A 26,161-nucleotide genomic window follows, 5' to 3' on the forward strand; every position below is an offset into this window, starting at 1 on the left:
TGTCCAAGCACTTGTTTGGATAATTCGAAATACAATTTAGAAAGTGTCCATACCACAGTTTATTTCGAATTGAAGCGAATTAACTAATTCGCATCAACGAAAAGGATTTCTATTGCGATTTGGATAATGCGAATTACCCAATTCGAAGTCGATTCAAACAACATTTAATTCGAATTAAATGTACGTGTGAACGAGGCATTATAGTTACATATATTGATTTTTCGAAGTATAACACAAGTCTTATATTTATGATATAACGAGTATTTATTCTTTATAACTTCAATTGTTACGTTAACTACTTAAAAACTGAACGCATTATAGTTGATGAAATTAAGTACACAACCATTTATCTGTTTGACCATATTTTACAACAGCTAGCTATATGTCAATTACAAGTGTTGGCAGATGATAAGAATATCAGTCATCAAATTTGAAATCATTTACTTAAGTTGTCTCTGTGAAGTCCAATAAAACCTTTATTAGTATAACATAATTTGCGTAACAGTTTTCGTTGTGCTTTGCCAGATGAATAAAGGTTTAAAATGGTTTGCCCTCCTCATGCAGCAGTTACTAACCAACAACGTTTGCCAAATTGCTCGCATATTAACAGCTATTAATTCATAAAAGAATAATTTGTCAAGTTTTTTTCGTAATGTATCGTTATTTATTGATTCTTGTTTTATATCAACTTGGAATCGAGTCGATTACCCTTGAAATAGGATAAAATGAGAAAAGAGTGACATTAAAATTGTCTAAGCACAATAGTTTGGTTGTTCTGAAAATGTTAATCATCAACTGAATATGTTTATCTCCTGACTGTTAGGGATATTATTCTTCTCTAGGGATATTGGTTTCAATTTCGATAGGAATGTAGTCATCCAAGCTCCCGTTATATACATTGTCAGTAACCTCTCGATAAATAAAATTCTAATCACTTAAATTATCTTATCACTTCAATGATATAAACTTTAAGTCCTTATTTTCGTTTCTTTAAAATTGAAATCAATATACTTTATATGTACATAACTTAATTAGAAAAACTATTTGTAAGAGAATTGTGAACTGTAAAAAGTAAAAAAAAACAAAAAATACAGAACTCAAGGAAAAATCAAATCGGAAAGTCCCTTATCATGGCAAAATCAAAATCGCAAACACATCAAACGAATGGTTGATTAAAATGATAGGTTAAATCATTACAGATTTACCTTAAGAAAAACATAAAACCTGATAAAAATTAATAGAAAAAAAAAGTTATCTAATGTATCAGCAAACCATCAGCACATGGTAGCAAATATTTTTTTGGCGGAATCAATATACTTGCAAGTACCTAAGAGGCGTCGGACCTTGTAATATATAAGCATCTAGCAATACAAACAGCATGCAATAGACAGGAGGCTACTAGAAGTGAGGCAAATCATTGAAAACTGGTTAATTTATATGATAAATAGTAATTATACATTGATAGCGTAATTGATTAACGCAAAATGAAAACAGTATCAAGGTCTGCTCTAAAACTTCCTAAAAGTCTAATTGTTTTACAATTTAGCGATCTTTAAAAAATGAATTTGTATTTTTTTATCTAAGTGACCATATTCATAACATCTAGGTAGATAGCAGTGTTGGAAGACTTTAAGTGTGATCTAATGACATCAACATTTGATACCCTTATTCAATGATGTCAATAACGAGTGACATCAGGGTAGCATCAGAAGGAAATGTGTGCAACCAGTATAAAGTAACGAAAGGATTTTGGCAAAATGTTCATTTTTTAAGTCTACGTTGTTTAGAGAAATATTCTTACCTCATGTACTGTACTTTGCACATCGGTCTGATCAAATTTTGTGGACTAGAATTATTTATTCAAATAGTTTTCCTTCCTCATTCAAAAGAAACCAACGACAACCTTCCTAAATTGGTACTGTAGTTATTATTATATTTGAACAATTTCTTTTTAGTTTTATAATACTAGCGCTTAAACGTCTCGTATTTAAAATATGCGTTATAAAGAAATGCACTGTGGATAAGGAAAACTTAAAAACTACATTGTCCTGCTTTAACCTAAGCGGGCTAAACCCACATTGAGCTATACAAATTTTTTCCTAGCCATTAAACGAACCATAAGCAACACCCAAGCCTTACACTATCACTTTAAAATCTGCTTTTTACACAAACAAACACTAACACAGAATCAATACAATAGTCTTTGTTAAGGTATGCCACAACTGGTTTATTTTAAAGCGTTAGTTACTTTGTGGTACAAATTGAAGCTTCAACACCATTTGATTCCACACAGTTTAAGGACAAACGAACAATTTGAGAACTTTGTTTGTTATCACTTGAAAAGTATCTTTCAGACGATGATATCCCTTTGGTATCTTTTGCCTTCCTCCCTTATATGACAGCAAGATAAATTATGACTACATTCTGAGCAATTTCCTCAACTGAAACACGAAGATTAAAGCCGAAAATGAATATTTAAGTTGTGTAAAAAAGCAGTTGGAGATGAACTCAATTTCTGTTGCATTTTCATTTTTTATTAAACATAAGATACCATAATTAAAGTAAATAAGATAATAATTATAGCAATTTAATAAAAGACTATCTGTAAAGTAATTTTAGAAAGGATTGCACATAACTTATTCTGTGTTTACCAGTCAGGGGCGTTACTTAACAAGTATTTTTTTCTATTTACTTATACAGGTAATTTTTGCTTTTAAAAATTATAGAATTACTCAATAGAGTTATTTTAAATTTCAATAAAAGCATGAACTAAATGTAGTTTTCATGAATTTTTACATCATTAATCATAGCATTATGAATTTATTAGATTTGAGTGGAGTGTAAAGATAAAGGGTTACTTTAAAAATAATGACAACAATATTATTTGAATAAGTTATTTTATACATCTTTGAAAGAATTAGTAATAACACTTATTTAAGGAACATATGTAATTGTTTTGGGTTACAAATTATAAATAACTTCAAGTCTTAATTAATTCACAAGTTTCTATCTATTTATATCTGTCTACCTTCAAGATTTATCGAGGTAACTGATATTTTAATAGTCCCAAGAGACCAATTTTTGATCCAGAAGCGTTGATATGAAAGATAAGTGCGTCAGAAAGGCAATTAGTGTTTCAGAAGTATTAGATTTTATATTTCATGGGAAAAATAACCAGATAACTATAACAAATTTGTTAACGCCAGCAAAATCTGTATAATTGGACACCTATACAAAATAATATTTAGAAAAGTCACTTATATAAGTTATATTTAAAATACATCGTTTTCAACATTACTTGTATAGGTAATTTTAAAAGGTACTTGTTTAAGTAATGCCCCTGACTGTTTACTATAACAGTTCCTATTTTTGTATTTCGTTTGAATAGCATACAAGCAAACACAACACGATTTGAAGCATGAAAAACATATGTCCAAGGGGACCAATGACCAATAATGATAAAATAATTTTTTGAACGAATACTGCCTGTGATTGTCAATTATGTTTAATGATGCTTTGTGGTTAGTAAGGACAATAATTAATTGAATATTTCTGTGATGTGTATGTACTGTAAATTTAGAAATTATTGCGAGGTTAATGCGAAAAATGCGAATGGGTGAGGATCGCAATAATAAGAACTCGCATTCTGATATCTGATACATATATCTGGATACAAATTTCCCTTAAATCGCAATAATTAATCTCGCATTTTTGTCTATTCTTCAAAAATCGCAATAATTAATGCACTCAATAATTTCTGAATTTACACTAATTAATTAGATTATTTGGCGATCAAATAATTAATGAGACACAAACTCAACGAAACACTAAACAAAAAGACATCCATGGGAAACGTACAACCTCGAAGGATTACGTAGTAGAGAATTGATAAGAAGTAGTGGATTCGTAAACGATAATCAACGAACGACTTTAGTCGCAAGTTGATTATCGTTTCCGAATCCACTACTTCTTATCAATTCTCTAGCTTAACCCATTTCTATTAAAACGACTGTCTGTTTTACGTTTTGACAATGAATCAACGATATTTCATAAAAATAGTTTAGTATTTTGTCTTTTTTATTCTATAATAGCTGGAAATGATTATATCCACACGGTTCGCATCTATAATTAGACATTCGACAAGTTAACATAAGTTTAAGATAACTTAAATGGGGTGTTAGCTCCCCTTTTTAACACCAGATTTCAGTTTTGTATATACATATTTCATTTAATGTTTAATCATTACAAATTATTTATATTGAATAGATTTTGGTATATTTAATTTATTCAAAAAGACATATATTAATATACAGAATTTATTTTATCTTGTTTTCAAAAGTTAAAAAATTTTAATTACCAAAATTTAGAACCTTCAAAATTTATATATATAATATTTAGCAACGGGTTTTGGTTAATTGAAGACTAAACACCGTTAAGCCGTTTTTAGTCAAAAAAATATTGATTAGGTAGATGCCATAAATCTGCCATTTCATAATGCTCAAATTCATGTTGCTTTCCTAAAGTATTAAAATTACAATTGTGCTTACGATTTAAATTGAACAATTATATTCAAATTTGTTTAAACTGTTTCCGTTTCATTAAGTTACGATTATTTTAACGTTATAATTTCATTTGGCATATATCGTTCACCGGTAAATAAACTAGTTTTATCCGAGGTACGCATTCTGAATCCCCATCAGAATTGCTCTTGCTACGGATGTACAATGAATAATTATCTTGATTTCATAAACTTACCATCAAGCTGTTCATAGCTGTGATCGTCTAGTCGTTGGTAACGAATGCCATAACGGTGATATTAACAGTGCAAAGTTCGAACCTTGTATCCGGAATGAAATTTGTTCATTGTAATTTTTATCTCGATAAAAATAGTTTTAATCTTAGAGGTATTATATACTTCATTTTCATGTAAAGGCGATGATTTTGTTTCTGGTTTTACAGTCAAAGAAGTAGTTTTACGGTCGTAGCTTATATATCACACTTTACTCAAATTAGAGTCCGTTCAATGTTGACGTGATATAAATAAATTTGAAAAGAACATGAACAAATCCCGACATAGTATATATATTTTGTTAGATAACAAAAGCGAATTATCTCTGAGATAGAAATACAGTTTATTGACATGTATTGACAGTTGTGCGCTTTAAGAGTGTTATTTAACTAATGATTTATGTGAGCACTCGTGGTATAGTGGTATCATGCATAGACTGAAGGCTCTACTGATTATGAAGAAAATACGCGCGAGTTCGAACCCTTCATATGCCACTCGTTTTTGAGAGGATAAAAAATCGTAAGTTAAAAGTTTAAAGTTATAAAATAAGTTATCTTAAGTTAACGAAGTAGTCAGTGGATTCTTGAAAAATAATCCACTGTAAGAACAATAGAATGACGTCAGAGAAATGGGTTAAGATATATCTAAAGAATATTTTAAGCTCTAAATCGACTCTTGTAAATAAAGTGAATATTTTAAACAAGCCTATCAATGATCTGTCATTCACATTGAATTCTAACAAAATTTAATACGATATGACAAATCGTAGGTATAACAAATGTGCACGAAATCTAAAACCTCTCCTTTTAATGGCGATGAGAAAAGTTACAAGAAATATATAAAAAAGTAAAATAACAAAAATACCGAAATCCAAGGAAAATTCAAAACGGAAAATCCCTTAAATAATGGCAAATTGAAAGGTTGAACACATTATACGAAAGGAAAACAACTGTCATAAAAGAACTTCAAGCGGGTCAGAAGCCTTAAGTTTTAAATCTTACGTTACGGTGTCGGATGTAAATCATGTTTGAGTCGATTGTGTATCTGTTAATTGTCTGCTGGTTTTTGATTAAAGATTTATTCATTAAGACATAAACATCTCTTTATTGTAAAAATACAAATAAAATTCCATCATAATAAATATCTTGCTGTTTCGATGAAAGCTCAAAGTAACTGCATGCACATTTACTTGGCTTGTTTTAACGTTACAAAAAAATAAAACTTATAATTATGACAAACAGGGTAATAATGTTGTATAACTTCAATTTTTACGTTCGAAATCGTCTTTTAAGAAACGTCCTTTTATTTGCACGTGATCAGTTATTTTCGCGACAAAAAGTGTCAAACAGCAACAAGTGTTATTTTTTGTTTAGTTTTTGTAGTTAGGTTAAGAATATTTAAATGGAGCAAAATAGAAGCAAGGGACGTGGGAAAAGTACAACGGCACAATGTTTGGTTGTTCTGAAAATGATAATTATCGTTCAAGGATGTCTAGCTCATATAATTAAACATATTCCTCTTTTCATGTCTTCTAAAAGGTAAACTATACACTATAAAACAGTTATTAAAAAATAAACATTACCTTAAGGTAAATTCATAAAGGGGGGAGTCCAAAAAGTCTGGAAAAAGTCAAATCCTCGATTATATCAACCAACGGAACGAATAGAGAACAACTGTCATATCCCTAATCTGATACAGCAAGTTTCCGAAGAAAAAGAAATAGTTACTTTAGCCTGGTTTTATAGATAGGTAAAGCTCCCACTTTTACACATTTGCTTCTCCTTATTTTAATTTAATCCTATCATGATTTCCTTGATAGAGGCTTGCTGGTCACAAGGAAGCTATTAAACCAAGAGTTCAAAGTTGGGAAGTTGAAGTCATTCCGTCGTAAATTTTAAGGACGCCACAAGTTGGCCGATATGGAATATCAGTTTCACAGATTATAGCGGATCTGTTCCAATTGTCGTAGCTACAATCCCGTCCTCCTTTTACCGAATTTAACCTACCGAATAAAAATAATTACCGGGTTTGTACTTACATGAGCAATACGATGGGTGCCACATGTGGAGCAGGATCTGCCTACTCTTCCGGAGCACCTGAGACCAACCCCCGTTTTTTATGGGGTTCGTGTTGCTCAGTCTTTTCTTTTTTTCTTTTTAAGCCGTGGAGTTGTCAGTTTATTTTTGACCTATGAGTCTGAATGTCCAATATTTTGTTTTATGTTTTTTACAAAATGATTTTGGAGAAGTCATAATGGTTTATAATTGCTCTTTACTTTCACGAGCAAGGGACATGATGGACTGCTTCATCACATTTTACGAATACGAAATGATTTACGTTTTACGAAACGTTTCAACGTGAACTTAACAGTAAACTAATACAACACGAATTTTTAACATTTATAACAAAGTTGCAATTAACTTTTCAAAAAGAAAACGGAAATTGCTTTAGATATTGCCTTCACAAAATATGCCTTAACATAAACAGTTATATTAACAGGAGATGTACGATATAATGAAAAAAATCAACCAGCAGCTCATGGCGACATTTGTTTATGCATTCATATACTTACAAATCTATAAGAGCCGACAATCAGTCAAATGGGTTAACTATATCAATCCGGGAAATGTAATTGTTCCTCAAATTCATGAAAAGGATATTTTAAAAATGAATTTAAGCATTGCATTCATTTTGTAGAAATCATAGAAAACTTGAAGTTGGGTACGTAAATCTGTATAAAAACTCGTTTAACTATTGCATACAAACATGGCATACTAACATTTACAGCTATAAAACCATATTTAATCCACCATTTTCTGCATAAGCAAATGCCTATACCAAGTTCGCAATTTGATAGTTGTTATCCATTCTTTTGATATGTTTGAGCTTTTGATTTTGCCATTTGATAAGGGACTTTCCGTTTTGAATTTTCCTCTGAGTTCGGTATTTTTGTGATTTTACTTTTTAGGTGCAATAAAACAAATCGTAATTTTTAATATATGTTATACTGAATGATCTTAGTTGGAGAGTAACATTTTCTAGATCTGCTCCTAAATATACAAACTATTGTTCTTTGACTGCATTATAATCAATTAATTTGAATATAGTATACATTTATAATTGTGGACATTCTTTACAACAGCTATATCAATACAAGTGTTTTTAATTTAGTATTAGGATTATCAATCATCAATTTTCAATTAAGTTACCTTAGAGAGGACAGTAAAACCTGACTGCGTTTATAATAATTAACGCAAAAGTTTCGGTTGACTTTTTTGAAAATGAGTATTTGTTAAAAACGGTTTGCCCTCCTCATGCAGTAGTTAGTAACACAACGATTGTCATATTACTCACATACAAACAGCTTTAATTGAAAAAAAGTTCATTTAAGTAATATAAAACATTCCAGACTTAACAAAAATCTTAATTTTATCGTAATATATCGATATTTGTTGATACCTGTTTTATTAACGTGGAATACAGTCGATTACCCTTAACATAAGACAAACCAGAAGCAATGTTCGTGGAAACAATATAAAAGCACAATGTGTTAGTTGTTATAAAATTGATAATTACCAATCTAAGATGTATAGAGCCAGAGATTTAAGAGTATTTCTCTCAAGGGGTAGTGGCAACAATTTAAATAAAAAAGATAGTCATCCTTGCCCTAGTTAACTACCATATCCAAAACAGATGCGGGGTAATCTCTCAATAAACAAAATTCAAATCACAAAAGCTATCTTATTCGTTCGTATTATCGAAAAAATATACCACAAGACTAACGATCATCAACTTGCAACGCCTCTCCGTAGACAAAAAGAGGACTACTGGATTCGACAATTGGGAACTGCGACACCATATGGTTGCAATGACAAAATTGATGGTATAGGTATTCTATCTATTCCTGTAGCTCGGTGAATGTGATGAATATGTTCAACTCTACTCCACGACGTAGACGCAGTCATGGTCATCGTCATTATACATCACCTACTTTGCATGATGTCTCTATTAATGACTTGCTGCCATTTATAAAAAAGCCGTTAGGTATTCATCACATTCGCACGAAACTTTATGCATTACCCCTTTCAAAACTTCATTCTCTGTTCAATTTATGTTTGGGAACCACTGTTACAAACCCTCATTCAAACCAATACAAACTTACAGCTATCATTTGGGATATTGCAAGTCACAGACTTTTCAAACCAGTTCGCATTGGAAAAGATGAAAAAGAGAAAAGATCTTTTCTTAAACTTTCCTTTGCTAACAAAAGTCTCGATGGCGTCAACTTAGGCAATATCCTTCATCATAAATTAGTTCAGTCGAAAATACCTCCTTATTTCAAATATCAGTCTGTACTAATAATTCCTTATACCTATACCAAACCAATTGCAACTAAAATTTTCAATTACAAACACGTTTTGCAGGATCTCAACATTGACGACTTCAAGTCTAAACCTCCTGATTGCACCTGTGCTAGTTCCCAATTCACATATAATCCGGCTGGCCACGTTATTACCGGAGACTGCAACATTGTCAATAACACTTCCCTGCGAAATTTGTTATCCAAAGGTCCGAAATATCCTGAGCCTAAATCTATCAATTGGAAATACAAATTCAAAATACTGATGGATTCAGTCAAGGATTATGCCAGGCAATGGGCTAAACGCAAGAAAGAAGACGTAGATACTCTTTCCGAATGGATTAAGGCTGTGAGGTCGTTGATACAAATCCGAATTAAGAAACTAAATTGGTCTATCAATACCCACGCTACGTCATTTTTTAAAGACCCAAATGTTGCAAAGCACTTGTCCTACCTCCATGACAAATATGTTGTTGTCCCCGCAGATAAAGCCCCACACAACATCGTCTGTGTGTGTAAATATCATTACATAAACTGCTTGATAAATGAATTAGGTATTGACCAATCACTTGGAAACTCAGCATATACCCTCACGACACTTACCAAAGAGGAAATCCTGGATAATCATAGGTCTGTTCTATGTTCCTTTAAAATTTCAACCAAAGATGAAGAACTGGATCTTCCATCACTGTCTTGGATACCTAAACTACAGAAGTGTCCTTATAAACAACGGTATATTGCTGGGTATATATTTCTTCCAAGTGGTCCACGAAACCTCTTTCTAAATTATTAACATTTATTTTATCAGCAATTAAAGCCGGACTCCAAAATTATTGTGAAACTGCCTATTCTAGAGGTGGCGTGAATCAGATGTGGATACTAAAAAATTCCAAAGATCTTTTAGAGTACATACAATCTAAGACTCTCTCATCATGTAATAGTATTAAAACATTTGACTTTTCTACACTTTACGCAAGTATTCCCGATTCCAAACTAAAAGACAAATTGAAAGAGTTGGTATTACTTTGTTTCATTAAAAAGAATGCCGAACGTAGATACAAGTATCTTGTCTTGGGGAGGGATAAATTCTACATTGTAAAGAATCACTCTGATTCAAATTCTCTGAAACTGACATTATCAAGATGCTTGATTTCTTGATTGACAACATATTTGTTACATTTGAAGGACGTGTTTTTCAACAGACTATGGAATTCCAATGGGAACCAATTGTGCCCCTCTTCTTGCCGACTTGTTTCTTTACTATTTTAAGGCTGAATTCATACAGGAACTTCTTAGAAAGAAAGATAAGAAGTTAGCAATATCCTTTAACTCTACGTTCCGCTATATAGATGGTGTTTTTTCACGAAATAATACAAAATTTGGTGACTATGTTGAATGAATCTATCCCATCGAACTAGAGATAAAGGATACTACAGATACAGATAAGTCTGCCTCATATCTTGACTTACATCTAGAAATTGACAATGAGGGTCGGTTGAAAGCAAAACTTTACGACAACAGAGATGATTTCAGCATCGCAATTGTGAACAACTTTACATTTCTATGTAGCAACATTCCAGCAGCGCCTGCATACGGAGTATATATCTCCCAATTGATACGATATTCCCGGGCTTGAATTTCCTATCATGATTTCCTTGATAGAGGATTTCTGCTCACACGGAAGCTATTAAACCAAGAGTTCCAAATGGTGAAGTTTAAATCATCCCTTCGTAAATTTTACGGACGCCATCACGAGTTGGTTGACCGTTATGGACTAACCGTTTCACAGATGATATCGGATATGTTCCTTATGTCGTAACTACAATACCCTTCCCTTTCCACGAATGTGACCTACCGAATTAGACTATTTACCGGATTTGTAATACAATAAGCAACACGACGGGTGCCACATGTGGAGCAGGATCTGCTTACCCTTCCGGAGCACCTGAGATCACCCCTAGTTCTTGGTGGGGTTCGTGTTGCTTAGTCCTTAGTTTTTCTATGTTGTGTCATCTGTACTATTATTTGTCTGTTTGTCTTTTTATTTTTTGCCATGGCGTTGTAAGTTTATTTTCAATCTACGAGTTTGACTGTCCCTCTGGTATCTTTCGTTCCTCTTTTATCAATTCAGTAACATAAACATTAAGTCTTTTTTTTTTACAATTCTTTCAAATGGTAAAATATACACTTTATACGTACAAAATACATAAAACTTTTGTATGAAAATAACAGTGGGGCAGAAATGTCTGAAAACTGGTTTATACATTCAGACAAATGTTTATCATATATTAAATAATAATGAAACATTAATAGCGTAATGTAAACTATAGATAAGATGATATACCATCAGTAAAAAATCACCAAAGAATGCTAGCAAAGAATATCAATTACACATGTCAATAAAGTGACAACTTAATTTTTAATGCATATAATGTACTTTGCGCAATGGTTTTCCTTATGTATTTCAGCAGATCATTTTAGAAAAGTAATAACCGATTATAGTGTTTGTTTTAATCGTTTGGCTATAATCAACGACAGGTTTCTGTAGTGGGAAATTCAAGTTTGATTATACTTCCGGACTACAATGTATGTCACAATTAGATTGGAATGTCGATTTCAGTCGGTTTTCTTTATAACTTTGTTGGAGCAGTGACTTTGTAAGTAGCATACTCTTGACGATACTGCTTTATATCGGTGACTATAAGGAATGTTGTGAAGTTAAGGTATCCAATATAAAGACGGAAGATTTTCATCTTCTCTTTTTATATTAATACCGAAGAAGAAATGGACGGATTTATGATTTTATGATATCACGTCTTATGTTTTTTTTTTATCAACATTATCCTACACAATTTACTTATACACCTCTTATGTGTTATCAAAAGTATCACATTCAATCTAATTATAACAAGTTTTGAGGAACCTTAATTTCTTGAAATAAATTTGCATGTAGCTTTGTGATTTTATTCGCAGCAGAGACCTTGAAAATATATTGTTTTGTAATTTACGGTTACATCACTTTGTTTAAAGGTTCATTTAAAAAACATTACATTTTGTTTTTATTGAAAGGAGTTGGTTCACTAACTCATAATTTTGGTCTTAAAAACTTTTCTTTTTAACTGCAATGATGTGAAAATTATATGAAGACATATGTTAAAATGTTCAATTGTTTCACTTATTAAAGATGTTTGAACACTTTCGTCATTAGTGGTGTATTTCTGACGTCATAAATATATGAGGATTTTTGAACGCCTGAATTTTGGCATAATTTGATGAAATTTATGTCAGTTTTCTGAATAATTAACAGTGACGCCACCCCCCGCCCACACATATTTTCGCTGAAATATTTAAATATACCATAGTCTTTTTTTTTAATTTCAATGGGCGCCACATATGAAATAATGAAATAAGGTCGAAAAAGATGATGAATTTCTAGAAAAATGGACTTAAATGAAAACTATACCTACATTGACCTATTTAAGGTTAATATATTTTTAATATATGAAGCAGATATACATTGTCTCTTATTATACTTTCGAAACATAATATATGTAGCAATGCATACACAGTAAATTCAATCGAACAATTGAAGTTTTAAAAATGAACCTTTACAGAGCCTTTTCTTAGGGTTACTGCCTCTTCTCCTTATATAGCCGAATGAGAGTTATCGCGTTGTTCTGTTTATTTAATACACGTTAAACATTTTCTTTGTAACCACTCGATTGGCTTAAACATGGAACAAAACAAAACATCCTCGTGGAAAAATAAAATATGTTAGCTGTGTTTAAAAATAGATCCATTAGATTATAATAGTATTCCTCTTTCAGAAGTTTTGGTCCAAGGTACAATACAGTACTAATTGATAAATTTATTCAATTGCAATTTGTAGAAAAGTTGAAATTAACTTTTCCAAAGGATAGGTGAAAAGGCTATGGATTTTTCCTTCACAAAATATACATTCACATGGATAAATTAATAACATTAATGTATGATATAATGCAACAGCAAACCAACAGCCCATGGCAACAGTTTTGTTAGTAAATTTTTTTATATACTTACAAGACTGTAAGTGCAGACAATCCGTCAAAGGAGTTTGCGTCTATCTGGGTAATTGAATTGTCATACAAATACCTGAAAATGACATTTTAAATATTGAGTTTTACATTACAGTTATTTTGTAGAAATCAAAGGCATCTGGCAGTTTGGTACTTACAACTGTTTGAAAACTGATTTTGTTGCATACATACATGGCATACTGGAATATATATGCAATACAATAAATAGCCATTTTAAATTTAAGCTTAAAAATCTAAGTCCGAGAATAAGATTTTGAAGATCTGAATTTAAAACTTAAAACTTGTATTCTAAAACCGTTGTACCGCATTATAGTCGATTAATATAACTACCAAAACATATATCTTTTTGACCATATTTCACAACAGGTAGGTCAATACAAGTGTTTGCAGACACTAATTCACATGTCCTATTCAGGAGCCTGTTGTTCAGTGGTTGTCGTTGTTTGGTGTGGTTCATGAGTGTTCGTCGTTTCTTGTGTTTTATATATATTAGACCGTTGATTTTCCTATTTTAAATGTTTTACACTAGTCATTTTGGGGCCCTTTAAAGTTTGATGTTCGGTGTGAACCAAAGCTCCGTGTTGAAGGCCGTACTTTGACCTATAATTGTTAACTTTTTATGCATTGTGTCTTGGATGGAGAGTTGTCTCACTGACACTCATACCACATCTTCTTATTTATACTAAGATTATCAATTATCAAATTTTGATTTAGATACCTCATGTGAAACTTATAGGCCATTAAAGCAAGTGTGTTGTGTATAATAGTTTACGCAACAGTTTTTTTGAGTTTTCTACAAATAGAAATTGTTTTGGAATGGTTGGACCTCCTCATGCAGTAGTTATAAACAACCAATTGCCAACTTGTTCACATAGAAATATATATAATTGAAAAAATGATTATTTAAGTTGTAAAAAACATTCCAAACTCAACTCACTTTTACCGTATTATATCGATATTTGTAGATACTTGTGTAATTAACGCGGAATCAAACGGATTACCCATAAATTAGGACAACGCAGAAACAAGTTACGTGGAAACAACCCCAAGCACAATGTGTTTATTTATTACGAAAACAATAATTACCAATCGAAAATGTAAAGCGCCAGATAGTTAAAGGAATTTCACTCTAGGGATAGTGATCTCAAATTGAATAACAATATAGTCATACCTGCTCCAGGGTAACCTCTCAATAGACAAAATTCAAATCACAAAAGTTATCTTATCAATTCAGTTACATAAGCCTGAAGTCCTCATTGTTCATTTCTTTCAAATGGTAGACTATACACTTTATACGTACAAATACATAAAATGTTTGATTGAAATTTGCAGTGCGGCAGAAATGTTGATGGTTGAATAATTACACTTCTAATAACATTCTGACAAATGTTTATTATTATTAAATAAAAATCAAAATCTATAGCTTAACTGATTAATGTAAAGTAAAAACATCTTCAAGTCCTGCTATAAAACCTTTAAAAGGTCGTGTTGTTCTTAGACAAATAAACCGCTTTAGGAATAATGAATTTGAAAACAAATATCTTAGTGGCAATACTTATGTGACACTTAGGTCAAAACCGATGTTGCAAGACTTTAAGTATGATCTTCCGACATCAGATACTGCAATCATGTCAATATCGAGTGACAACAGAGTAACTATAGATGGCATTGTTGTGCAAGCAGAAGATATTCACCAAAGAATGCTGGTAAAGAATATCAATCACACATTTAGATAAAATATAAGTTGTCCGTAGGAACCCTTTGATTCTAAACGCATATAACATACTTTGCACAATGGTTTTCTAGAAAATAGTTTAAGGAAAGCAATAATTAGTATAAGAAAATAAAATTCCATTATATTGTAACCGTTACACAGCAACAAATAGAAAACCATCGGAAAATGATAGTTATCTAGCCCTAGGACATCATTGATACAAAAATATGGGTATATGCTGAACGTCGAATCCTTAGAATATCAATAGATACAAAATCATCGATACATATAAATATATTCATCAACTCTTAGACATCACCATACAAAACCATCGGTATATGTTACTACTCTTACCCTAAGACATCACTAAAAACAAAACCATCGGTATATGTTACTACTCTTACCCTAAGACATCACCAAATACAAAACCATCGGTTCATGTTTATACTCTTACCCTAAGACATTGCTAAATGCAAAGCCATCAGTACATTTAGTTCTCTTACCATTGGATTTACCGATGGTACAAGTTGAAATTTAATCAAGATGTTATTACAAATGGGAACTTTACCGATTGGAACAACACAAACTTTAAAAAAAATATCTATTAAGTACATCACTCACAAGTCAGACAAGGATCTTTATAAAACTAATCTCTGGAATGTTTTGTTGAATCTTTGAATATGTTAATGAATCGGTTAACACATTTACTACGTTTAGTAAATACGCATGAGTTGTTAGCTAATAATTGTAATTCAACACGTGTGAGTATTCAATCGGACAGACGATTCTTTTATAAAATACTGGAAAAACAAAGAGATACCGTATTTTGAAAAGAAATAATGTTACTAATCTTTTAACTTGTCTGTCCAAGCACTTGTTTGGGTTATTCGAAAAACAATTTAGTAAGTGTTCAAACCACAGTTTAATTCAAGTTGAAGCGAACTAACTAATTCGCATTAACAAAAACATATTTCTAATGCGAATTGGATAATGCAAATAAACCGATTCGAATTCGATCCAAATTAAAAAAAAAAATTGGAGTGTGTAAACGCGATTAGCTAATTGGATTCGCATTTGATTCGAATTTAATTCGAATTAAATGTACTTGTGAACGAGGCATTATAGTTACATATAATGTTTTTTAAAAGTATTAAAAAAGTCTTAAAATTATGACGAAACGAATATTTATTCTTTATAACTTCAATGTTTACGTAGACTACTTAAACACTTGTCGCATTATAGTTGATGAAATGTAATACACAAACATTTATCTTTTCGACCATATTTTAAAACAGCTAGCTATAGGTCAACTACAAGAGTTGGCAGACAATAAGAATATCAGCCATCAATTTTCAGTTACTTTAGTTGTCCCTGTGAGGTGTATCAAAATCTTTATGAGTATAAAATAATTTGCGTAACAGTTTTCCGTGTGTTTTGCCAAATGAATATAGGTTTAAATTGGTTTGCCCTTCTCATGCAGCAGTTACTAACCAACAACTTTGTCAAATTGCGAGCATATTAACCGCTATAATTGAGTATTTTTCGTAATGTATCTATATTTATTGATTCTTTGTTTTAATATCAACTTGGAATCATGTCGATTACCCTTGAAATAGGACAAATTAATTGATAAAATTCAGATCCCGGTATCAAAGTTATCTTATCAATTCAATAACAACATACATTTAAACGTTCTGATGTATTTACATCTTAGAAATGACACATCCCAGACTTAATACCAAATAAAAATAAACCTACTGTTTTTTGTCTCTTTGTAGAACCTTCTTTTTACCTTTTTAGATTCCTTTTTTAGACCCTTTGTTTTTTTTAATATATGCATGGTTATGTCATTGGTAATCATTCCACATTTCCTTATTTTTAGAATGAAATAAACAGTGATGATATTGAAACTTGACAATTTTCATCTATTTCGAACAATGCGCACAGTTATTGAAAGTTTATTCTTAGTCTTATAAGCAGCTGGTTTACAAATCATGTCCTAGAGTCCTCTATAATCGATGATGACGAACAACATTGGTTTTAATGCTCATTCAAGATTGTTTCATATGGCTAAATATAATAGATATTTATCTGTTTTCCCTATATAAAAGTAAAAAGAGCTGATAATCTGAGATATACCACCGAAAATACAAATGGCGATCCCCTTGTCTAGAAATATCATATCAGTAAAGTGAGATGGATTTTACACAACAACATAACGTACTAAATAAAACAAAATGCGACATATCAAGAAGTACAAATGATCCTATTTTGTAGATCATTTACCAACATTAATTTGTCAGATTTTTACAAAAAAAGTCATATTTCGTGCATAACTTTCTATGTACTAGTATCTGAATTCCTTGACATGTGTTACTATAAAGTTCTAATCGGAACCAATATAAAAGGCGATACATGTCTTTTTTGATCTTTAAAAATTAAATTCCGGTTGATCAAAAAGTCAGCGTATATCATATTCTAGAGAAAGTATATATATAAAAAAAAACAAATACAAAACAACTCAAAAAAAATTGAAATCGGAAAGTCCCTTATCAAATAGAAAAAATCAAAAGCTCAAACACATTAAACGACAGGAAAACAACTGTCACATTCCTGACTTGGTAAAAGATGACTGCACATAATACATAAAAAGTGTACGGCTACGCATTTTATATATCCTCGAAGGTCAATCAAATGTTTTACTGAGTTCACACTGTTTGCAATAAAATAGAAATATGTGACCAGCATTGCCAATCAGAACAACTTTGTTAAACATATTTGAAAAGAAATCAGTTAGAGCATTTAACTGACATTGTAGAATTGAAAATCCATAGCAATCTAATAACAAGAACAAATAATTTAGAGCATTCAACTGACCACCGTTGACTTGAATATCCATAGTAATCTCATAACAAATGAATGATTAATAATTATGTAGAATCATCTTAAAATCAATATGTATTGGAAGGCAATAATTGTTGAAATACAATCAAGGGCACTACCACTTCATTAAAATGCAAACTGTTCGATAATTTGATTTAATACTCGTGTTGATAAATTCATTCTATGGATCATTACCCATCAGCAGCCATAAGGTTATTACAATAAAATAAAATAAAAAGAACGTGTCCTGATCGAATAGACTTTCTCAAAAAACATGTCTAACCCCGCCGCATTTTTGCGCCTGTCCTAAGTCAGGAGCCTCTGACCATTGTTAGTCTTGTATCATTTTTAATTTTAGTTTCCTGTGTATAATTTGGAGTTTAGTATGACATCCATTATCACTGAACTAGTATACATATTTGTTTAGGGGCCAGCTGAAGGACGCCTCCGGATGCGGGAGTTTCTCGCTGCATTGAAGACCCATTGGTGGCCTTCGGCTGTTGTCTGCTCTATGGTCGGGTTGTTGTCTCTTTGACACATTCCCCATTTCCATTCTCAATTTTATTATTTTCGCGTGAATCATTATAATTGTTTTTCCCGACTGAAACGTTTTTCTCTCGTTTAAAATTTCATTTGATTAAACAGATTTCATATCTTTTGCAAAATAATCTGTTGAAAATATGACAAATCAATCTAATTCTTAATTAAAATCAAGTGGTAAAGACAACGACCCATACTTTTCTTCTTTTTAATAGAAATATAATTTCAATTGTCAATGTTTTTTTACGACAACTGCAGAAATAACGTATTTTTTGTTAAACTGGTCCGAATCAAACATGGACAATATGGACAAGGAAGAATATCTATCTATATACATATATGTTAATTACAAGACCTAATAAAAACTATAACATATCAGTGTTTTGCACAAATGTAACCCTCGCCAATTTTGTTGATGTTCTTACGTCTTACGTTAAACGTCTTTCAAAAGAATTTAATCACCTAAGACGAATGTTTCTTTCTTTTATTTAATGGTGAGCTACGTGTTAAGCTGCATCAGTTACATTTGTTGAATGTGTCTTACGATGACAGGCCGCGGTTATTTTGCGAGTGGCGAAAACTATGTAACGGTATACTATTGATTTAATTATAACAACCTGTGCCAATTGATATCCAAAAATACAACTTTACCGTACCTATAACTTGCAATTGTTCCGACCTTTTCATTGAAAATTAATTGAAATATATTTCAATGAGTTAGATGCATAGATGATTTAAGAAAGAAATGTATGCCATTTTTATGAATGCAAAATAAACACGGAAGTTGAAGGCCATTGACATTGCGAAAATTGAAAAAAAATGTTTTGGAAAAACCAGCTAAGGCCATTAAAATGGTAAAGACAATGACGTTTGAGGTGTCGTATCGAATTACGGTCGATCGACACTAGCTTATGAACCAATGTTTTTCTTCAAAATGTAATACATGGTTTCTGTTGACAGAATGAAAATCAAGTTCGATATTGATATTTTTAGCTTTTGCAGCTCAGGAGTTATGGTCCGTGATAGATGGAACAATGACTCTTTAAATCATGTCCATGCTATTTCTCATGAATCGTAAAACCAATACCTATCAAACTGTTATATTTTGTTTCTGAAGAACAATTGAGATACCTTCCGATGAGTTTAGAAGTTATTGTCTTTGTTGGATTCGAAAATGATGCTTAATTCAATTCTGTTTGATAACTTATTAACTGTTTAGCCATCGTTTTCAACAATTTGTTTATTTGTATGTGGAGTAAATGATGAAAAATTTGAGTTCAAATTCGATATCGACGAGTTTATCTGTAACCGTTTAAGAGTTATGACCTTTCATTTGCTTTCATTATGACCCTTGTGCATATAAAACAAAAACGCTTTGCTGTCATTCTGACAGCTTATTATTTATAAAATGTTAATTAAAAAATTGTGTTATGTAACATAAGTTTTACTTATTTTTGTTATTATAGGTTGCATTTCTGTAAATATTGACAATGCAATTTCCACAGGAACTCCTTTTACGGCTAAAACTGTACCACTTTTACTATGAAATTTTGAAAAAAATCATATCCTAGAATGGAAAGTTCATATGCACTACAATTTTTTTCAAAGGTCAAAATATAGGGCTGTGCGGCATATTTTCAACGTTTATTTGCCCCGAACATCTAAGAGTTTAAACTAACACTAAATTTCTTAACTATCCCTACCTTGACTGTAGGATTACCACATATTTCTATATAGACAATATGCATATGTATATTTACTGGTAACATTCCCAAGTTATGTCTCTATGAGATGAAACCTAGAGATCATAACTGGGAACCAGTATGTAAACAAAATTAATTATCTATGAATATTCTATATCTCCCCAAAGGAGGCGTGGTTTGAGAAACAGCTGTATTTACAAAGTGCAACCTATACAAACATTTATTCCAATAGAAAACTCTCTAAAAACACCTTTTCTCACATTAATACTTATTTATTAGAATTATAGCCTTAAAGAAATCACTGCATTAACTCTAAGTTTTCTTTTACTGTACATTTTATACCCCCTCCCCTGTTTCAATTTTTTAAATAATTTTAAAACAAGACTTTAATTATTGCCAGCTTACCCTATTTGCATGTTTTCTGACATGAAATGCCTAGAACGTGTATAAAACTGTTCTGATAACATACTGAACGCATTTCAGAATACTGTAAATGTAATGTTTAGCAGTCAATCATTCCAACATTGAAGATTATATAAAGTATCCAATCCTGCCTTTGTCTACAGTCCACATTTTACTGTATGCCTATTTGTCAATAAAAGTTCACAATTTCTGCCTCAAATGGTCAGTTTAGAATTCTTGTCACACCAGTATCATCTCTAACCATATATCTTACATAATTTAGCTAATATATGAGCTAGAAGTGTTAAAACAAATCCATATTTGCAATAGTTGTATGTATGCAGATACCAGTCTGATGTATAAATTCACTTAATTTTTTTTAGAAATGACTGCTTACATCTGATTTTTGCATAACTTCCAAGCACAGTTATTGTTTTCTATATAAAGACCTTTAAACTAAAATCATAGCATTTACAAGTTAAATTATTTGTTTTATGACCCAGGGGGTATTCAATTTTCTCTGTTTTTTGCCCCTGGGGCCTCAAATTTCCTAAATTATTCTGCTGTTTCTAGCAATATGGAATATTTAGTACATATTCAGAATTGAATACACTTTTGTAAGTTTTGTTGAGATATTTTTTGTATTTCTAGCTTGTATTTATTATGCCGCGGTGACAAAAAGGCAGATTTAGGCGTTACGGCTTACTTTTGGGTTATCGACAGGACAAAAACACCCCATCAATAATATTCAGGAAGGATCTATGAGTTTCAATGACTGCGAAGAGTAAATTTAAGCACTTCTAAAAAAAATTAACTTACAAATATGCATATATTATGAATCTATTTTGCATTCAGGGCTTTAAGTAAACTATGTATACTGTAAACTGTGAATTTATGCTGAGTCATCATAGTTAAGGCTCAGGATTTTCTCAATCTTCATGAAATATTTATAAAACTTCATATTTGAGTTGTTTTCTTTAAAATCTGTGATATCAACCAAATTTGGTTAAATTCTGTATGTTCTCTTTTTCCACCAAATATAGGTTGCATTTCGGTAAATATTGACAATGCAATTTCCATAGGAACTCCTTTTACGGCTAAAACTGTACCACTATTACTATGAAGTTTTGAAAAAAATCATATCCTAGAATGGGAAGTTCATATGCACTACAATTTTTGTCAAAGGTCGAAATATAGGGCTGTGCGGCATATTTTCAACCTGTATATGCCCCGAACTTCTAAGAGTTTAAACTAACACTAAATTTCTTAACTATCCCTACCTTAACTGTAGGATTACCACAGATTTCTTTATAGACAATATGCTTATGTATATTTACTGGTAACATTCCCAAGTTATGTCTCTATGAGATAAAACCTAGAGATCATAACTGGGAACCAGTATGTAAACAAAATTAATTATCTATGAATATTCTATATCTCCCCAATAGAGGCGTGGTTTGAGAAACAGCTGTATTTACAAAGTGCAACCTAAACCAGCTCAAATAATTTTCGATTAGAATGTTTAGCTGACCTGATTTCATTGAATAGTAACTATAAGGTATATGATAATTTTGACAATATATTAGCCTTTTATAGCCGATTATACAATTTGAGTGTTTCTCGTTGTTAAATTCCGTACAGTACAATTTATTTTCACTTTGGGTGATAGTTGTTTTATTGGCAAGCGTACAACATCTCCTTGTTTTTATATTGAAGTCAAGATTTTCCCTACGATGGTGTACATACTTTTCTTATGGACTGTTTCTAGATGAAACTTTTACCAACGCACGTAGTAATGTTCAGGCGGACCTCAATAATTTTCAAAAATTCTATCGTAATATCATTGTGACGTCATTGCCGTCGATTTCAATGATAACTATCAATCAAAGATTTAGAGTGACAGATCATTATAGGTATTCCTCTCTAGAGATATTGGCCTTACTATCAATAAAAATATAGCCATCCCTGATCCAGTGACCTAAAATAATGATAAAGTCACCAATGGATGCTGGCAAAAAATATTTATTCAAAACCTTCATTTAAGTTATATTATTGTCCGTAGGAACCTGCAACTGGTTAATGTGTATGATTAATAGTAATCATACATTAATAGCGTAATTAATTAACGCAAAATTAAAGCAATATCAAAGCCTGCTCTATAATTTATAAAAAATCAATTTGTTTGACAAATTTAGAAATCTTTATAATAATGAATTTTGATTTTTTTTTATCTAAATTACCATATTTTATAACAGCTAGGTCGATACCAGTGTTGGCAGACAGTTAGTGTGATCTGCTGACATCAAAGATTGATACCCTTATTCAATGATGTCAATAACTGGTGGCAGTAGGGTAACAACCAGTATAAAGTCATGAAAGGATTTTCTCAAAAAATATTGATGAAAAAAATTACAAGCCTAGGTTGTTCATAGAAACTCTATATGCCTATCACATATACTTTGCACGTCGGTTTCTATTATGTCTCTTATGACATTTTGTTGGCTAGAAATATTTATTTTAATATGTTCCCTTCCTTATTCAAAAGAAACAAACGACAACCTTACCAAATTAGTATTGTAGTTATAGTTATATTTGAACAATTTCATTTTAGTTTTATAATACTAGTACTATCGCTTAAAAGTTTCGTATTTAAAATATGCATAATAAAGTAATGCACTGAGGATAAGAAAAACTTAAAAATTGCATTGTCCTGCTTTAACCTTAGCGGACTAAACCCACATTGAGTTACACCAAATAATTCCTGGCCGTTAAACGAACAATAAGCAACACTTAAGCCTTACAATTTCACTAGCCCTAAAACCTTGCTTTTACATGAACAAACACTAACCTAACACTAAACCGTAAATGAAAAATATCTAGTTATTGCAGTAAAAGATTTCCAATTGAATAGTACTGACAGATTTTCATGAACCAATACAATAATGCCGAAAATGAGTATCTAAGTTGTGTAAAAAAACTGTTAGAGATGAACTCAATTTCTGTTGCATTTCCATATTTATTAAACATAAAATACCATAATTAAAGTAAATTAGATAATAATTATAGCAATTTAATAAAAAAAAAAGTTCTATACAATAATTTAGAAAGGATTGTATATAACATATTCTATGCTTACTATAAGAGACGTTATTTTTGTATATATTTTTAAAAAGCATACAAACAAACAAAACACGATTTAAAGCATGAAAATCATATTTCGATATGGATCAATGAATATTTCTGTGATTTGTATGTAATTGATTAAACTGTTTGGCGATCAAATAATTAATGAGACACACACTGAATGAGACACTTAACAAAAAGACATCCATTGGAAACGTACAACCTCGATGGATTGAGATATATCTAAAGAAATATTTTAAGCTCTAAATCGACAGCTGTAAAAGAAATTGAATATTTAAAACAAGCCTATCAATGATCTTTCATTCACATTGAATTCTTACAAAATTTAAAACGATATGACAAATCGCAGGTATAACAAATGTGCACGATATCTAAAACCTCTCCTTCTAATGGCGATGAGAATACTTACAAGAAAAAAGTAAAATAACAAAAATACCAAACTCCAAGGAAAATTCAAAACGGAAATTCCCCAAATAAATGGTAAAATCGGAAGGTCGAATACACTAAACGGAAAGAAAACTGTGGTAAAAGAACTTCAAGTTTGTAGGAATCCTTCAGTTTTAAATCTTACGTTGCGGTGTCGGTGTTAATAACTTTTGAGTCGATTGTGTATCTGTTAATTATCTGCTGGTCTTTGATTGATGATTTATCCATTAAGGAGTTATACAACATTTCTTTATTGTGATGTGAATTGATAATAATATTTCAATAAACAAATCATTTCGAAATTACTGTATCCATTGCATGCATACGAAAAAATAAAAAATAATCATAATATATCATCGTAATAAATATTCTGCTGGTTTGATGAAAGCTTGAAGTAACTGCATGGACGCTCAATTGGCTTGTTTTAAAGTTACTAAAACAAGTCTTTTGATCATGACAAAAAGGGTAGTAATGTTTTATAACTTCAATTTTGACGTTAAGAATCGTTTACCGATATTTACTTTTTATTTGCTGGTGATCAGTTAATTTCCTACAAAAATTTCACAAACAAAATGGCAATTAGCAGTTTTGTTTGCTTGTTTTGTTTATGTATTGAGGTTACAAATATATAAATAGAACACAATAGACGCAATGGACGTAGAAATAGTAAAACAGCAAAATGTTTTAGTTGTTCTGAAAATGATAGTTTTCGATCAAATATGTTAAGCGTAAGATAATTACAGGTATACCTCTCTAGGAATATTGGCATCAAGATCAATAAAAATATAGGTATCCTTGCTTCAGGTGATTGAAATTGTCATAACCAGATGCAGAATAATCTCTCAATGAACACAATTCAAATCATTTATGTTATCTTATCAATTCAATTATATAAATCTGATGTCCATATTTTTCTTTCGTCTACACGTATGTAACCAAAAGTTAAACCATATACTATAAAACAGGTATTAACAAATTTACAGAACTTTATTGTAAATTTATAAAGAATACATCTGTCATATCCCCAATCTGATACAGCCAGTTTTCGAAGAAAACAAAATGTTTTAACCTGGTGTGATAGCTAGGTAAACCTCCCACTTATGCAGTAGTTTCTAGCGACAACTTTGCCAAATTGACGTGTAGAATAATTTTCGCAATATATGTTTTGTGACATTTTACTAAATGATTTTTGTAGAAGTAATATTGGTTCAAATAGTTTTCTCCCCTCATGCAGTAGTTACTAATGAAAACTTTGTCAAAATAAGCACAGTATAGCTGTAGTATACTGAAAGTGCTTAGTCTTAGCTTTATGGAAGATGCCATACTAAGTCGCAATCTGAATTTAATCGTTATATATGAATATGTGTTGATACTTGTTTTATATTAACTTGGAATCCAGTCGATTACACTTAAAATAGAACAAAGAAGCAAAGTACGCGGAACTCGTACAAAGGACAATGCTTTATCTGTTTTTAAAAACTTAACTATTAATCTAGGATGTATAACGACAGATTATTAAATGTATTCCTTTCTAAGAATATTGGCCTCAATATTAATTAAGATTTAGGCATCCCTGCTCAGGTTTACTAAAAATACCATAACCAGATGCAGGGTAACTTCTCAAAGAACAACATTCAAATCACTTAAGTTATCTTATCAATTCAACATACATTTAATGTCGTTAAAAATTATACTATGCGCTATATATGTACGAAATAAATTAAAATATAGATATGAAGAAAAATTGCAAAGGATAGATTAAAGATACCAAAGGTGTATAGTGTAGTTAATTTATTACTGTTGAGTGTCATAATTAAAATACATTAAGAAAATTTACTACTTCAGCACATTTTTTAAATTTATGAATGCAAAATAATTTACGTTGTACGAAAGGGTCCATCGTGAATTTTGAACCAAATTAATGTAACACTAATTTTTGACATTTGTCGAACAGTTGCAAATAACTGTTTCAAAACAATTAAATAATCTTCACTCAATCAATATTTTCAAAAAATAAAGTTAACATGAAAAAGGCAATAAAAGAAGATGTGTGATAACATGCAATAATAGCAAGTCAACAACAAACGCCGGTAGTTTTTTGTCCTGGAGGATTCAAATAACTTA

This window comes from Mytilus californianus, unplaced genomic scaffold (assembly GCF_021869535.1).
Source record: "Mytilus californianus isolate M0D057914Y unplaced genomic scaffold, xbMytCali1.0.p SCAF_14, whole genome shotgun sequence".
NCBI classification, from domain to species: domain Eukaryota; kingdom Metazoa; phylum Mollusca; class Bivalvia; order Mytilida; family Mytilidae; genus Mytilus; species Mytilus californianus.